The 18,191-nt window shown below is 43.2% G+C and overlaps 1 protein-coding gene across 11 annotated transcripts in view; it reads right to left on the bottom strand.

Moving 5' to 3' along the window:
- Positions 1 to 18,191, bottom strand: part of EHBP1 (EH domain binding protein 1) — a 570,368-nt gene that overhangs the window by 548,022 nt on the left and 4,155 nt on the right. Inside the window, exon 1 of one of the 11 annotated variants that reach the window (XM_010863294.1) lies at positions 11,865 to 17,438. The exons of the other annotated variants lie outside the window; for them this stretch is intronic. The gene's annotated coding sequence lies outside the window, so the exon portion shown is untranslated. Of the gene's footprint in view, positions 1 to 11,864; positions 17,439 to 18,191 lie in introns of those variants that run through there. 11 annotated transcript variants of the gene reach the window in all.

Genomic DNA, 18,191 nt, shown 5'->3' with positions numbered 1-18,191 from the left:
TTCATGCAGTGGAGAAGGAAAGGGCAATCCACTCCAGTGTTATTGCCTGGAGAATCCCAGGGACGGGGCAATCTGGTGGGCTGGCGTCTATGGGGTCGCACAGAGTCGGACACGACTGAAGCGACTTAGCAGCAGCAGCAGCAGCACTTAATTCGGAGAAGGCAGTGGCAACCTACTCCAGTACTCTTGCCTGGAAAATCCCATGGACGCAGGAGCCTGGTAGGCTGCCATCTATGGGGTTGCACAGAGTCAGACACAACTGAAGTGACTTCACTTTCACTTTTCACTTTCATGCAGTGGAGAAGGAAAGGGCAACCCACTCCAGTGTTATTGCCTGGAGAATCCCAGGGACGGGGCAATCTGGTGGGCTGGCGTCTATGGGGTCGCACAGAGTCAGACACGACTGAAGCGACTTAGCAGCAGCAGCAGTACTTAATTGGGGGTTCCCCAGTGGCTCAGCAGTAAAGAATCTGCCTGTAATGCAGGAGCTACAGGAGATACAGGTTCAATCTCTGGGTCAGGAAGATCCTCTGGAGAAGGGAATGGCAACCCACTCCAGTATTCTTGCCTGGAGAATCCCATGGACAGAGAAGCCCGCTGGCTACAGTCCATGGGGTCTCAGAGTTGGACATGACTGAAGCGACTTAGCATGCACTAGTGGATCAGAAGGTAAAAAAGATGCCTGCAATGCGGGAGACCTGGGTTCGATCCCTGGGTTGGGAAAATCCCCTGGAGAAGGGAATGGCAACCCACTCTAGTATTCTTGGCTGGGAAATCCCATGGACAGAGGACCCTGGTAGGCTACCATCCACGGGGTCACAAAGAGATACAACTTAGCCACTAAACAATAACAATAGTACTTAATTGTAAAGTCTTCATGGTAAGTGTCCTAGTCATCCTTGTATTTCCAGTGCTTAACATTTTGTAAGTGTTCGATAAATATTTGGTGATACTGGGGAGCAAAATTTGCCACCCCAAAATGTCTCTGGCATGTAGATAATTTCAAACTGAAAACAATCAAGGCCCCAAAGCCTCAGGAAGAAACTTTGACCTTCCCCCAAATGCCTAAAAAGAATTTAGGAGGGCCTGTTCCCAGAGTGGAACAGATATCAATGGAACAGGTAAGTATCGCCAGAGATACTTACCTGCAATGAATATGGGCTGGGTGTGGTGAGGGAAACTCTCAGAGACCAAAGTCCACTCTGTGTCCCATTGTCTCTGCATAGCCCAGCAAACATTTACCAAACATTTGCTTTTCCATCTTCATGTTAATTGCCTTCCTCCCCTAATGAAGTCCCAAACCCCTAATTGGCAACATCTTCTTTTGTCTTTAACTGAAAATGGTATTCAAGGTGAGGGTTCCAGCTATTTTGGCAAGTCACACAGTTTTCCTGGGTCTCTCCCATATACATGTGTTATTAAACTTTTGTTTGAATTTCTCCTGTTAAACATGTCTCATGTCAATTTAATTCTTAGACCCAGCCTGAAAGAAAATTTCCTCCTCATGACAGTGAATAAACGAATGAATAGACTTATTAAGGGGAGTCAGTGTTACACTGTGGTTAAAAGCACAGGCTTTGGAGGCAGATAGATCTATGCACAAGTCTTTGCTCCATTTATCAGCTTGGTTGAGGTATTAAACTTAACAGGTGGCTCAGATGGTAAAGAATTTGCCTGCAATGCAAGCAACCTGGGTAGGGAAGATTCCCTGGAGAAGGGAATGGTTACCCACTCCAGTACTTTTGCCTGGAGAATTCCATGGACAGAGGAGCCTGGCAGGCAATTGTCCATGGGATCACGAAGAGTCGGACATGACTAAGCAACTAACACTTTCATTTTCACTTTTTTTTTCAACCCTTAGTTTATTCATCTTTAAAATGAGTGCTTACAGGGCTTTTGCAAGAATTAAGTGAGATAAATAGAATAAGCATTCATGGGTGCTGAATTGCTTCAGTTGTGTTCAACTCTGTTAGACCCTGTGAACCATAGCCTGCCAGGTTCCTCTGTCCATGGGATTCTCCAAGCAAGAATACTGGAGTGGGTTGCCGTGCCTGCCTCCAGGGGATCTTCCTGACCCAAGGATGGAACTCACATCTCTTATGTCTGCTGCATTTACCACTGCATTGGGAAGTGGCATTTATATATGGTAAATATCCTTATTATGATTTTATATTCTGAATTTCCTGGGCAATTTAAATCCTTCTTGGTCTTTAAACTCACTCTTTCGCTTTATGGGCCCAGAAACTTGACCCTCAGACTTGATCAGGCAGGGGTTTTGATTACCTCCATCTAAACTAATTTAGGGATTCCCTGGTGGCTCAGACGGTAAAGCATCTGCCCACAATGCAGGAGACCCAAGTCGATCCCCAGGTCGGGAAGATCCCCTGGAGAAGGAAATGGCAACCCACTCCAGTATTCTTGCCTAGAAAATCCCATGGATGGAGGAGCCCTGTGGGCTACAGTCCATGGGGTCGCAAAGAGTCGGACACGACTGAGCAACTTCATGGATCTAAACTAATAAGAGACTTACTGATAATGTATAACAGGAGCTATATCTACTCTGAGTTCCCCACACACCAAAAACAGGCATAAGGCTTACACTCCCTGAGGGGCCAGGTCCACTTGGGAGATCAAGTTATAACTGCAGAGTTTGCTTTAAAAGAAGGAAATCAGATATTGTTACAAGGATGTTTTTAACAAGCTAGTGTATATCCACTGGGGACATTTCCACTAGAATAGGTCACATCCAAGATTTTTTGTTCTTGTTGTTTTGCCTTTCTCTTGAGGGAGTATGATCTTGGAGTTGAAAAGGTCTTTAGAAGTCACTGTTGATACAGAGAGGTAAGATAGATACATTATCTCAGACAGACAGCTAATTATTTTGGTGTGGCCTATGTGGGGTTAGCAGTTTGATCCTTGGCTTTTCCATCCAGAAACTCAATTTTGTTAGTATATCCCAAACTAAACAGACTCAAAAGGAGTGACTACAGTAACTAAACTCATAAAAGACTGATGTACAAACCAGGGTACAAATTCACTCATGTATAATGCAAAATACCACTTCCAGTATGATTTTTCTATAGGAAATCTATTTGAAAAGCCAAATTATAATCATTAAATTTGCTTGTTATCCATGAGATCAAAGAAATGGATGTTCATGTCATCCAGCTATAACTTGAGGCACTCATCTCACTGCAGAGATGTGTCTGCCAAGGAACTGACTACTTAAATCCATGCTGATCAGGGCTCCCTCTCTCCAGGACTGGGGGATGCCACCAACAAAGTCAGGGAAGGCAGAAATTTCATTTCATGGTATGTGTAGGGAATCCCATTCAGTATGTGTAATGTTCAAAGGGTGAGCTGAGAGGAAGAAAGCAGAGTGATCAGGCTGAAGAGGTACATGAGACCAGATCTTGGGATGTAGAAAATGCCCAGGCAGGGCAAAGAATTATTAAGTGGTATTGAGAGCTCAGCTGAGTGTAGAAACCATGGATTTGTGCAGCTATTTCAATCAATGCAACTGAGTTATTTCCTAGAGCTATTTGGGTACTCTTGGATTGAAGGTCATTGGTTAAGTTGATCCAGAGTTAGGAGTATAGGGAGCAACTGAGCAAATGCAGTGGAAAAACAACAGTAAGAAGGTTATCAGGGATTGTTTACAGTGGCAAAAGGAATGAACCCTGGGGCTTCTACTAAATGAAATCCTGAAAGACAATCAGAAAAGGGTGGGGCAGAAGTCTTTGTGAGGTAGAAGGCAAGTTTGAGAGTCTGTCTCCCCTATAATCAGTGAACATCTTGAGGACAGGGACCAGGTCTTATTCAATGTACACCAAGTACCTAAAACTGTGCTCGACACATAGTAGGCATTTAAGAATGCTGACTAAAATGTGCGTGCATGCTAAGTTGCGTCAGTTGTGTCTGACTCTTTGCGTCCCTATGGACTGTAGTCTGCCAGTCTCCTCTGTCCATGGGATTCTCCAGGCAAGAATACTGGAATAGGTTGCCAAGCCCTCCTCCAGGGGATCTTCCTGACCCAGGGATCAAACTATAGTCTCTTATGTCTCCTGCATTGGCAGGTGGGTTCTTTACTGCTAGTGTCAACTGGTAAGCCCACATGAATAAATAAACAAGCCATGTTAGAACTCAGAGCTCCTGTTCTTAATACACAGTAATTTCTCTAATAGATAAGCTCCCTAACAGTAGAATGCCACATTTATTCATATCTAAATCTTTTCGCCATAAAAAAATCCTAAATTTAAAACCAATAACCACTCTTTTTTTAACTACCGAATGCTACTCATTCCTTTATTGTTTTTGCACATTGATTTTGACTATTATATAATTTTCAGTTCAATCACTATGTATTATCCTGATGATTACAAATTTCTTTAGGGCAAGGAATATGTCATTATTAATTTTTATATCCAATAGCACCTCTGCCAATAACCACTCTTACACTAAGTGTAAAATTTTAAATTTGACAAGACTCCCAAAACTAATACAAGTAACAGCCACCACTATTTAACTGAAAGTCAGTCATGTATCAGATGCTGAACTAGGGCTTTACCCTTATCTCATTTGATTTACATGATAATTCTATAAGGCAGGAATTATTCCCATTTTACAGAAATTAAAACTGGGACTTGGGAGAGGTTAAAGAACCTCTCCAGAGTCACACAAGTAAATAGAAGACAAGATTTAAACTTAAGCCTGTTTGGCCCTAAAGACCACGGTTTTTCACTTGTCCTCAAATATATGTTCCAAAAATGTATTTGGGGTTGATTTAGACCTGTCCAATCTGGAAGCCAAAGCAAGAACAATGATGCTATTTCTCCTGTTTGGACCCCAGACCTCTAGAGGTCAAGAAAAATAGTAAAAAAGGGGTACACAAGCTACTATCACTGCTTTTTAAAAAATAGAATATGTTTACCTATGGAAAGGCTGAGTAAGTTTTAGCAAACTAAAAATCTGAGTCTTTTGCTTTTGGTTGGAATTACACTAACTCAGAGCATTGACCTTGGTCATTTCAGGTTCATCCAAGTTGACTGACAGTTAAAGAGATATGCATTTGATTAATTTTTTAAATGGGAAAGGCTTTTAACAAACTAATTAAAAGGACTGTTGTTTTCTGAGGCAGTTCCTTGTGAAAAGCTAAATTTTTTCATGCACTATCTTATTTACTCTTCCAAGGAATTCTAATAATTGTATTATCATTAGGTTATATTAATATAACACATTACATTAACATCCTCAGCTTACAATGGTGTTATGTCCCAATAAATCCATGATAAGTTGAAAATATCACACGTCGAATATGCATTTCACAAAACTAACCCACCGAACATCATAGCTTAGCCTATCTTAAACATGCTCAGAACACTTCCATTAGACTACAGCTGGGCAGACTCACCTAACACAAAGCCTCTTTTATAATAGAGTATTGACTATCTTGTGAAAATGTATTGGATTCTGTACCGAAAGTGAAAAGCAGAATGGATGTGTGGGTCCAGGGTGGTTTGAGTGTATCCGTTGTTTCCCCTCATGGTTGTGTCGCTGACTGGGATCCACAGCTGCCCTGCCCAGCAGCATGTGGGAGCATCATGCAGCATATTGCCAGACTAAGAGAGGGTCCAAATTCAAAATCTGAAGGAGGTTTCTACTGAATGCATGACTTTTGCACCAAAGTCCAAAAGCTGTAAGTAAAACCACTGTAATTCAGGGACATCTGTAATCATTATAATAATGCCATTTAACATTTTACAAATGAGAAAACCCGAGTAACAGAGCTCTAGTAAGTTATCAGAGAAGGCGATGGCACCCCACTCCAGTACTCTTGCCTGGAAAATCCCATGGACGGAGGAGCCTGGTAGGCTGCAGTCCATGGGGTTGCTAAGAGTCGGACATGACTGAGTGACTTCCCTTTCACTTTTCACTTTCATGCATTGGAGAAGGAAATGGCAACCCACTCCAGTGTTCTTGCCTGGAGAATCCCAGGGACGGAGGAGCCTGGTGGGCTGCCGTCTATGGGGTCGCACAGAGTCGGACACGACTGAAGCGACTTAGCAGCAGCAGCAGCAGCAGTAAGTTATCAAGATCACATAGCCCAAAACTGGCAGAAATGGGATTCAAACTGAGGTACGTCCAATTCCAAAGCTTAACCACACAGTTCAGTTCTACAGATGAATGGAGATTCTATTGTTTGGTGGGCACGTGGGATTCTATAATAAGATGAGTTAAGATACTGTTCAAAAGACCTACGGTCCAGTACACCTCTCAAAACTTGGGGTGTCAGAGAGTAATAAAGGGGTGCTGGGGAGGACTCTAGGCCCCACTGGCTGGCATTCTGTTCCACTTCAAATAGCCAAGGCGTTCCGAGCATCAGCCCACTGTTGGAGGCAGGAAACAGCAGTGCTTTAAAGCAGCTTGGCATGCATGCACTCTTGTTTTCTTCTCCTAGAACAAAACCCAAGGCCACATTTTATAATACAAAATTTCTGCAGATACAAATTAATGAAGTACAAACTGAGAGTTCACACAGAAGCTGACAAAAGAGAATAGCACAGTCATATGAGGTAGTTAGAAAAGGATTCTGAGAGGCTATTTAAACCCTTAGGGGTTCCATGCCAGTTAAGATAGCATGCTTTTCTGTTTCTCTTAGTAAAGGGCCTGGTATTAAAATTTAAAAATATAAAAACCTTTCCACAAATTCATAACTTCTTGCATCCTATTAATCTATAATTCAGAGTGTTTCTAAACTATAATGAGAAGTTGCCGGATCTTTCTCAGTATTTATACCTCAGCATTTATTGTAAGGTTTTTGGGTTTTTTTTTTTAATATCAGAGTTAAATATTTTCTGAAATCCATTTTTGGTCTTACAGAAACAAAATGGAATGATTCTGGATTTCAGAGATGTAAAGACTGTGGAGCTTAAATGTCCAAACTTACCTAATAACATTTTGATGGAAGGTTTTTTTTTTTGTTTCTTTGTTTTGCTTTTAAAACTTAAAATAGAGTTAAAAGAGAGGCCCATGTGCAGGGTGTTATTGTGCAGCTCCATATCACATAAAATCTTAATAACACCTATGGCTTGCCAAATTTCTTTCAAAAACTTCAGTCTTCTAGGTTATAAAAACAGCCCCCAGTAAGCTGCTACCTTTACTGTGTGAAATGGAATAGCCAAATACCTCTTCCCTTTGCAAACAAGCCCACATCAGCACATGGATTGAAAACTGAAAAAGACACAACAAAAATACAAGAACAACCAAGCCTCTCATGAAAATGCCCACTCCAATCGCAGGGCAATCACAAGGCAATGTGATCCTCACCAAAAACAAAAGCAATTCGCTTACAGCAAACGCAGCTGCAGTTAACAGCATGAGCAATATCAAGAGCAGATATGAGCACACATGCCAGATTTTCATGATTCCAGCAGAGAAAATTCCACCTTCTACTTCATTCAGGGCCAAGAGTAAAGTCAAGCAAATGGAAAATATGCTGGAAACTGTGTCAGGACTCTCCAATGAAAACATTCCTTCCCTTTTCATTTTAACTATTTTTGAGAGACCCAAGCTCCAGAGCTAGAAGAGGAAGAATCAGTCACCACTTAGCCTTCGGGCAAACCTGCCCTAGGAGTGTTTTACTATAATTGCTTTCTGAGATGCAGGTTGCTCATAATACAGTTACCCTTTCCAAGCCTCAGGGTGTCCATGCAGTGCACACTGCCAAACTCAATCACCTGGTAAAGGTGTCCATTTGAGGAAGGCATGTTGTTTTCAAGTTTAATTCCTGGCTTAATAGTAATAAGCTCCTTTATTATTGATGAAAAGATAGCCAAATACCCCAAGAGGGTTTTGTGTGTGTGTGTGTGTGTGTGTGTGTGTGTTATTTTTAAATCAGACCCCTGAGCAGAGATACTGTGCTAAGATTGGGGAAGTCTTTAATTCCACTCTCCAAAAAGAACAGAATAAAACAGAGCAGGAGTGTCAGCAAGCAGGAGCTCAGTATCAGCCTTTTAAATCCAACCTGTTAATAGGTTAGGGACTTCCTGTTTCTTTCTTCATTGATTTCCCTAGATCAGGATTCCCAGTCAAATTGCAAAGGAAATGTAGCTTTTAGGAGATCTGCATAATTGAGTCCTGTATATCTGAGTGGCAATCACGGAATGGCAGGCAGAGTTGCTCCTCGCTAGTTGCTTTTCAGTTCACTTCAGTTCACTTGCTCAGTCATGTCCAACTCTTTGCAACCCCATGAATTGCAGCATGCCAGGCCTCACTGTCCATCAACAACTCCCAGAGTTTACTCAAACTCATGTCCCTAAAGTCGGTGATGCCATCCAGCCATCTCATCCTCTGTTGTCCCCTTCTCCTCCTGCCCCCAATCCCTCCCAGCATCAGGATCTTTTCCAATGAGTCAACTCTTCACATGAGGTGGCCAAAGTATTGGAGTTTTGGCCTCAGCATCAGTCTTTCCAATGAACACCCAGAACTGATCTTCTTTAGAATGGACTGGTTGGATCTCCTTGCAGTCCAAGGGACTCTCAAGAGTCTTCTCCAACACCACAGTTCAAAAGCATCTATTCTTCAGCGCTCAGCTTTCTTCACAGTCCAACTCTCACATCCATACATGACCACTAGAAATACCATAGCCTTGACTAGACGGACCTTTGTTGACAAAGAAATGTCTCTGCTTTTGAATATGCTACTTTGGCCACCTCATGTGAAGAGTGGACTCATTGGAAAAGACTCTGATGCTGGGAGGGATTGGGGGCAGTAGGAGAAGGGGATGACAGAGGATGAGATGGCTGGATGGCATCACTGACTGGATGGACATGAGTCTCAGTGAACTCCGGGAGTTGGTGATGGACAGGGAGGCCTGGCATGCTGCGATTCATGGGGTCGCAAAGAGTCGGACACGACTGAGCGACTGATCTGATCTGATCTAGGTTGGTCATAATTTTCCTTCCAAGGAGTAAGCGTCTTTTAATTTCATGGCTGCAATCACCATCTGCAGTGATTTTGGAGCCCAAAAAAATAAAGTCTGACACTGTTTCCACTGTTTCCCCATCTATTTGCCATGTAGTGATGGGACCAGATGCCATGATCTTAGTTTTCTGAATGTTGAGCTTTAGGCCAACTTTTTCACTCTCCTCTTTCACTTTCATCAAGAGACTTTTTAGTTCCTCTCCACTTTCTGCCATAATGGTGGTGTCATCTACATATCTGAGGTTATTGATATTTCTCCCGGGAATCTTGATTCCAGCTTGTGCTTCCTCCAGCCCAGCGTTTCTCATGATGTACTCTGCATATAAGTTAAATAAGCAAGGTGACAATATACAGCCTTGACATACTCCTTTTCCTATTTGGAACCAGTCTGTTGTTTTTAGGATTGCCGCGACTTCCCTTTCACTTTTCCCTTTCATGCATTGGAGAAGGAAATGGCAACCCACTCCAGTATTCTTGCCTGGAGAATCCCAGGGACAGAGGAGCCTAGTGGGCTGCTGTCTATGGGGTCGCACAGAGTCAGACACAACTGAAGTGACTTAGCAGCAGCAGCAGCAAATATCATTCTAACTATTTTATGAACAAGCTCATTTGTTATTTAAAAAAAAGTTTGTCCATATCTTGATTGCTTGTTACAGATAGTCTATTTCTTCTTCATGTAAAATTCAACAAGGTCAGTACCAAGGCCATGGCTTTTATTCTCCATGCGGCATCTTTTAATGGCATTCATCTTAATAAATACAAACAGCTTTGCATTTGGGTCATAACTTCCTACAGTAAGGATCTGTGTTTAAGCTATCATCTTGGTCACTTTCAAAGCTACTTGGAAAGGCAAAAACAAGGACTCACAGACTCAGGAAGAGGAAATGACAAAGCAAGCTCAAGTTCACGTGAACACAAAACTTGGATCCAGGTCTGACCATTGGTCCTACAAGGCCATACTTGCCCTACATTCCTCTTTCTGAAATTATTACCTTGAGTTATACCTAGAGTTATAGCCTGGAAAATGAACTGAACATCATGACCTGTATTTTAACAATTTTTTCTTTCAAAGTAAATTCAGGGGCTTCCCTGGTGGCTCATTGGTAAAGACTCTGTGTGCCAATGCAGGAGACATAGTTTTGATCCCTGATCCAGGAAGATCCCACATGCCCCGAGTGCCACAATTATTGAGCCTGTGCTCCAGAGCATGGGAGCTACAACTACTGAAGTCCACATGCCCTAGAGTCTGTGCTCTGCAACAAGAGAAGCCATCGCAATTAGAAGCCCATGCACTGCGACTAGAGAATAGCCCTCTGGTCACCACAACTAGAGAAAAGCCCAAGCAGAAAGGAAGATCCAGCACAGCCAGAAATATAAATAAATAAATAATTTTTTTTACAAAAAAAGTAAACTCAGGGTGAGATCTGTGCAAGTTTTATTTGCTTACTTTTTTTTTTACTTTTACTTCAGCTTTCTTATTATTAAAAAACATTAATCCCGCCCACTCCCCTATCTCAGAAGCATTTAAGAGACAAATAAGGTCTATAAAAGGGCTTGGAGAAAGGCAAGGGTTTATGATTAAGGTGAGCAGAACAATGGCCCCCCAAAGACATCCACATCCTAACCCCTAGGACACGTGAACATATTAGCTTACATGGCAAAGGTGGTGGGAGGTAAGTTTGCAGATGGAATTCAGGTTGCTAGGCAGCTGGTTTTGACAGAGGGAAATGATCCTGGTTTATCCTGGTGGGTCCAGTGTGATCACAGGGTTCTTAAATGCAGAAGAGGAAAGCAGAAGAGTGTCAAAGGGACAGAATATGAGAAAGACTCACCCAGCCATTGTTGGCTTTGAAGTTGGAAGGAGGCATAAATCCAGCAATGCAGGCAGCCTCTAGAAGATGCAAAAGGTAAGGAAACGGATTGTCTCCTAGGATTGTTCCAGAAAGGAACACAACCCTGCTTACACCTCAGTGTCAGCCCAGTGAGATCCATTTGCGCTGTTTCAAGCCACTGAATTTGTGGTAATCTAATATGTAGCCATAGGAAACTAATACAATTATTAAAACAATTGAACATCCATGGACGGAAATAAATTCTTGAAGGATTACAAGAGTTGAATGAAATCCAGTGGAATTGTGCCCTCGTGTCTGCCTTTTAGTCCCCCAAACATCTCTTAAGAGAAAGACAGCAACAAGACTGGCAGGAACACGCAGTCAGCAAGGGAGTGAAAAGCCCAGAGGGGAGCTGCCCCCAGGACACCCTGAGTAGGAGCACATGCTAAAAATGATGTGATTGATATCCTGCCCCACTGATAGGTGGGAACACCCTTCCCCCCACCCCCCTGCTACCACCAAGATGGGCAGATGATCGTCCCCCTGTTTGTTGTCCCTCCACTGGAGCTGCCTCCACTTTGGTCTCTCTTTAAGTTCCCCACTCTGCTTTTCAATCCCTCCGGACTGCTCTCAGCTCACTTCCCAGGCAGCAGGGGTCAGAACCCTGTGATCTGCTTTGAGCCAAGTCCCTAAGGACACCTCTGCTATCAGGTTCCACGTTGAGGAACAGGGCAGAATAACTGAGCAACTTCATCTTCACTCTATTCTTGTTAGATGATCACTCCTGCTTCACATACATCTCATCAGAGGGCCTCCAGGGACAGAGGCACAGCAAATGTCAGATTTGAAAATTATTTTCCTCCATCTGTGCATTAATATTTTATTCCAATCTTGCCCCAAAGCCTGCTCAAAATGAAGAGCTTGAGGGGGTTCCAAGGATGGATTGGAGCCAAACTGATCTTTGTCCATGTCTCCAGCCCTCCCCCGACCCCACCCCAGCAGCTTTACATTAAAATGACAATCCTGCCCTGGAGAGTCCTCTATTCCTACCAGATTTACACACATCCAGCATCCCAGCCAGGACTCTGAGGCTCTTTCTTGATCAATTCAGCTTCCACAGGAGTGTCCACTCTGATCCACATTCCTGGAACCGTTTCTTTTGCAAATCAGCAGGTTTTAAGCAAACAAGGGCACATTTCAGGACACTGAACTACGCAATTAGCTGAGGGTAAATTTGGCAGAGCATCTGGTCTGCTCACCAAAATGGAAATACACACACACAAAAATGCAGCTTTTAAAATTAAACATTAACTGTGTAAGGCTAATTCTGTGCAAGTCTGCTTGAAGTGGCAGAGAGTAGTAGCACTGGCTCCACGCAGGGAGTTGAGGGCCTGGGGCTCTTGCGGCTGCTCGGGAGAATCGTCATTTGATTCGGGCAGATGCTGAGCATGCAGACAAATATAACTCAGCAGTGCCAGAAAACAAGAGTCAATAGCTGGTCATCTTCTGTTGCCATCTCCTAAAGTCAACTTTCAGCAGGCTTTAGCCCTGTACTAACTGCAAAATAGAACTGTGCATAGGAACTGTTAAAAGGACACACTGGATTAACCAAATTAAAGATACCCTCCCCGATCTCTTGGATCTTAGAACACATATCCTACATAAAAAAAACCTTGTACCACTCTTCCTTGAATAATGCAAGGTCAAAAGCACAGGTCAGTGAAACAATAAAAGGACAATGAAGAGAATAAAGTGGTGGTGGCCAATACACTCACTCTCAGACCCTTAGAGCCACTTGCATTTCATGAATATTTTTCTTGAAGTTTTGTAATCTCCCCCCTCTGAGAATCAGTGAGATCAGTTTGACATAGTATTTCCAAACACTGGGGTAAAATAACACATGTAGAAAGCAAAAAGATCAAGCAAGGTTTTCAGGGGAAGAAGCAGGAAAGCATGCAATCAATATTAACTTTCCCCTGTTTTTGCAGCAATAGACAGCCCCACCAAAGAAATCATGACTCGGGAAAGTCATGACTGCTCTTCTCTTATTGCTCATTCTTCTCATCTGAGGAATTCTTATGTAATTATCCACCAGCTGACTTTACAGTATGACCACCCTTTTTGGTCAAAGCCAAACTATTGTAAACAATATGAGAAACAGGGGTAGAAATAGAATTCTAGTAGAGATAAATACAGACTTGGTGACATGAAAAAAAATATCAAAGTACTCAAATAGAAGCTGGAAACTAAAAATGTCACACAGAGTAGAGGGTCCTAGTGGACCCCTAACTGAACAAAAGTCAGCAGGTCTTTAAAGGACAAAGATAATACTTGGTAGGCCAGAAATAAGATCAAAACATGTATGTGTTATATACAATGGGAGGGGCTAGCTACATGTGGCTATTTAAATTTAAATAAATTAAAATTAAATAAAAATTCAAATTCATCAGTCAGCCCAGTCACATTTCAAGTGCTCAACAGGCACACATGGCCAGTGGCTACTGTACTGAACAACACAGATCTAGAACATTCCCATTACTGCAGAAAGTTCTATAGGATGCTGCTTCCCTAGAGATAGAGGAGCCCTAGAAATAGTCTGGACAAGTAGCACCAACATCATTGGAAAATAGAACCTTTGAAAGAGGCATTAAGACTAAATTAAGTTTCTTAAACTTTGAAAGGAAAAAGGTGAGGAGTTAATTTGGGCTTTAAAACTATGTTAACTGCTTAGCAACAACCAGATGTTTTCCACTTGTTTGAAGAGCTCTAACAGGAAGCTTGCAAGTTAGTCATAAAGAACTTCTTATTGTGAGGTGACTGGACACTGGATGAGAATAGGAAGGAACACTGTCAAATTTGCATCCGGGGAAAGATTTAAAAATAGAGTAGCAATATGACATCTGGATTGACTAGCATGAACTTTGCCTTAATCACCGATTTGATCAGTTTGAGTTCAGGACATAGAATACTCAAGTGACAGGCACAGTGGAAGTTGGCTGCATGAATCCCAGATCACAGCCTTAGATCTTGACCTCAAATCTGGTTACTCTTAGGGACCTCCCTGGCAGTCCAGTGGTTAGGACTCCATGCTTCCACTGCAGGAGCTGCAGGTTCCATCTCTGGCAGGGAACTAAAATTCTATATGGTACAGCCTGGCTACTTTTGCTTCACCCCTTAGTCTTGTTTGTCTCCAAAGCAAATGAGGAAAGCTCACATTAGGTGTTCCTTTAACAGACCATTGAATCTTCTTCAAGATGCTAGAGACTGAGCCTATGGTGACTGACCTCAGAGGCACTAACTAAATGAGTGTAGCTATAGTGTGGGCCAAAGGTAAGGGCCTAGGCTTTGGAACCAGACAACCCCGGATTCAAGCTCTAGCCATTTTCTCTTACTGGCTGGGCAACTCTGGGCCAGTCTTTTAACCTTTGTATTAGACATACTCTCTTCATTGCAAGCAACATTTTATTTTTTAAAATAATTGAAAATGTATTGGTTTATATACCCAGGAAACCCACATGTTTGTTCCCCTTGTATAAGAAATCTACATTCTGGGACCTTTTTTCTCCAGTTTTGTTTACTAGTCTCTTCTGGTGGCAACTGACAAAACCCCAGCCCAAACTATCTAACATAAATAAGAAACACATAGACTCAGGCAGGCTGGGTGGTTCGAGAATACAGCAAACTTTGGACATGGTTGAACCTAGGGACCCATATGATATCTTCTCTCCATGCTCAGATAAGTTTGTTCTTTATGGTGAGTAACATTAGTACAAGAAACCAAGCCCCACACTTAACCTGACAAGCCCCCAAGACACAAAGATCATATTTTCCCTGATAGAAAATTCCCAGGAAAGGTTCTGATTGGCCCATTGTGGGTCAATGTCCATTTATGGGTCAGTCACTGACCAAGAGGATGGGGTGCTCTGATTGGTCAGGGCTGGGTCACGTGTTCATCCCTTTGCCCAAGGGTAGACTGTAAACCCAAACCCAAACTGCACAGGATGAGTTCCTCACAGGAAAGAAGAGTCTGTGTACTGTATGGTCCATAACGATGTGCTCACTGCAACTTCTCAGACTTGGTTTCCTCATCTGTAAAGTGGGGATAGAATACTTTTCTCATAGGACTATCATGAGATTAAATGAAGTAACTTATGCATTTGGCATATTGCTCAAAAGATAGTAGCTAATATTTTTGCCAAATAATAATTTACTATTATTTTGTTTAGAATACTCGGTGTCTTTGTAACCTGACAACTTGGCCAGGCTGAGTTATATCTTCCAGAATTCCCTTTCCTGTGTGTCTCTGGTTAGACTGAATTGTAAAAGAGAGTCCCTTAGAGGTAGAAATGAGGCAGCAGCCATTTTGAGGCAGCAGCCATTTTGTAGCTCACACACATTGTCACTTAATCTGCTGGCTCACTTTGTTGGTGTGGGGATAGCAGTCAAGCCTACAACAGTTCCACCTTCCCCTAGAACCTTCTTCAGCTTCTCTGACTTCAGGTGTGTGATTAGTTCTGTGGGCTAATTAGTTCTGAGGGCACCATCTTCTCCCACAGGTCACTCATATTCAAGTCAGAGGCAGCGAAGACTGACAATGGTTTCAATCCTTCTTGGGCTTCACCTCATTCTTGTGGGTTCCTGCTTGTCCTTGTTCTCTACTTTATACCTATCTTCACTTCCCAAATACATTCTCTGAAGACTTCAAACTCAAGCATTAGACATGAAAGAAAATAGCCTTATAGAGACTCTTTAACCAGCTCCCATAACTCGTTGTTCAGTAGCTAAGTCATGTCCAACTCTTTGCGACCCCAAGGACTGCAGCATGCCAGGCCTCCCTGTCCTTCAGCTCCCGTAATTGCATAAGGTCAAATTTCTTTGTGGTTCTGTTTCTCTCTATCTCTAACACACACACACACACACACACACACACACACACATCTCCTAAGTCACTCTACCTCTCTCACTGGATCCTGACCAGAACTTATTTTTTCTAAACTCACCCCAACCTCCCTTTTGGGCTTAAAGGAAAGAAGACTCTTTGGAAATTGTTTCAAGAGAAGCAAAAACTGGAATAAAACTAGAGGTGACAGTTAAGGTGTAAGCTTCAAAATAATACTTTTTTTTTAAAAAAAAAGGAAAGCTAGGGTAAAAAACACAAAATAGCATGGCACTCACCACATTCTAACCACTCCCCACCCAGATGCACAGTAAATTAAATGGGACCAGTACCCTTTATTATTGATCCTGCATTGGCTTGTACTTGCCCAACATTGTAACAAGGCCCATACAAGAGCCAATTAAACACACACACACACACACACACACACACACACACACACACACACACACCCCATGGGAATTTCATGCCCATGTCCCTTTCTGCACTTGGAGGCTTGGCTGGGTCCCCAGTGGCAGCTACCCAGGACAGTGTTCTCTGGACTTCCTCATCCCTGCCCTGTCTATTCAGGAAACAGCAAAGCAGTACATGCTGCTCCCTTCTCTGCTCTGTAGGGAACTCAAAACAGGCAACACTGGCTAAGAAAGGAAGTATTCCCATCCCGTCACATGAACCCCCAAAGTGGATTTAGGAAAAAGTGATTTCACTTTGGAGTTCCATCAAGACTTCTCTCAGGACAGGGAAGCTCACTGACTTCTTGACCCTCCCTCCCAGTTCTGTCTTCAAGTTTCTCTTGTTTAGACATGCCTACCCGAAATTTATCATAAGTTTATTTATTGTGTACCCAAGCTACAACCATATGAATCATCTTTTTGCCTTGTAACAGTAATTTGAGACACTTCTAGTAAGGAGAGGAGGTTTAATGGCAGCTGGTGGGGCTCTAGGCGTGAGGGTACAGGGTCCAGGCAGCAGGACAAGGGTGCTGTGAGAGAGGCAGTGATGAGTGGGAGTTTCAGGAGCCGCCATGACATGAGTGCCTTGTGTTGCTCTGGTTATGGGCGGGGCTGTCAGTCAGGTGGCCCCTCAAGGTGGGAGAGGCACATTAAGGGATACAGAAAGGCCCTGAGCTTCCCTCAGCTACAGCCTGGCCTAAGATCACATATCCTTCCTGCCTTGTCTCTCAGTCTGTTCATGGGTCACATCAGGGGCGTCCTCTGTGATGGTAGGTCAGATCCCTCTGGCTTCCTGACCCCAGTCCTTGATCTCATTTCTGATTCCAACCTCAAACTATGCCAGCTAGCCTCACCCTGATAGCAACTTGTCTCAAGAGCAGGCCTGTGTCTCTTGCTTCCTTCACTTGAAAATTTCCATGATGCTGTAGACACTAGTGGGATCCCCCTTGAATTTAAACATGCACAGCCCTGACATGCAGCAGAGTTAATGCCTCCCACAGAACCCTCAAACAATGGGCAACAGGAGTTGATGTATGTCTCTGGCTGATCATCAGGCAGACCAGCCTGGGAGCCGATCCCGGGTGGGATTAAGCTCCATTTACAGAGCTATGACCTTGATGTGTAGTGGTGTAGTGTTATCGCTCAGTTGTGTCCAACTCTTTGCAACCCCATGAACAATAGCCAGCCAGGCTTTACTCACTTAAGTAAATAAGGAAGACTACTGGAGTGGGTAGCCATTCCCTTCTCCAGGGAATCTTCCCAACCCTGGGATTGAACCCAGGCCTCCTGCATTGCAGGCAGATTCTTTACCATCTGAGCCACCAAGGAAGATGTCTATATTGGCTTTCTTTCCCCTCCCTCCCCCTTTTCTCCATGCCTTGCTTCTGCTCCCTGAAGTCACCTCCCATATCAACTACCCACACACAAACACTTTTAGGTTGGGCTCAGCCTTCTAGAGGGTGGACCCAGAATAGGAAACATAATATTTCTGTGTAATCTCAATAAGTCCCAGGGCCCTATGAGGCTCAGTCTTGGCAGGAAGTCCAGCAAACAATAATGGTGTCATACAAAGGAATCTGAACCTTCAGTATCTATAAAGATGTATCAAAGAGCCAACACTTTCTAAATTCCCTGTGTCTGTGTTCCAAACCATCTCCCAGCTACTTCAGACCCCTTTGCATGCCATTCTTGCTCTTCTTCTTCTCCATCCCTTTATTGCATGAATGTAGTTAGCTTCTCAGGCTTAAATCACACACACAAGCACATGCATGCACCCTAGTCCCATCTCTCCGCTGTCCTCCTGATTTCAGCTTCCCTGAAGAGCCAGCAGCAATCTTCTTCAGTGGTGGTGGCAGAATGGGGGGCTCCGGCTTCTTCCCAATGTCCTCCTCCTTTGGTTCTGGGATAAAAGTTAGACTGCAAGCTTCTAGGGCACAAACACAGAGCCTGGCTTGCATAGTCCCTACAGCAAACCTGCAGGGAGACGACCTTTTTATTGTCATGGCACACAGGGAAACAGGCATTTTT

This window comes from Bison bison, unplaced genomic scaffold (genome assembly GCF_000754665.1).
Source record: "Bison bison bison isolate TAMUID 2011002044 unplaced genomic scaffold, Bison_UMD1.0 scf7180017864489, whole genome shotgun sequence".
Lineage (NCBI taxonomy): Eukaryota > Metazoa > Chordata > Mammalia > Artiodactyla > Bovidae > Bison > Bison bison.
Note: the sequence above shows the minus strand (reverse complement) of the source record. Positions and strands in the feature narration are given on the sequence as shown.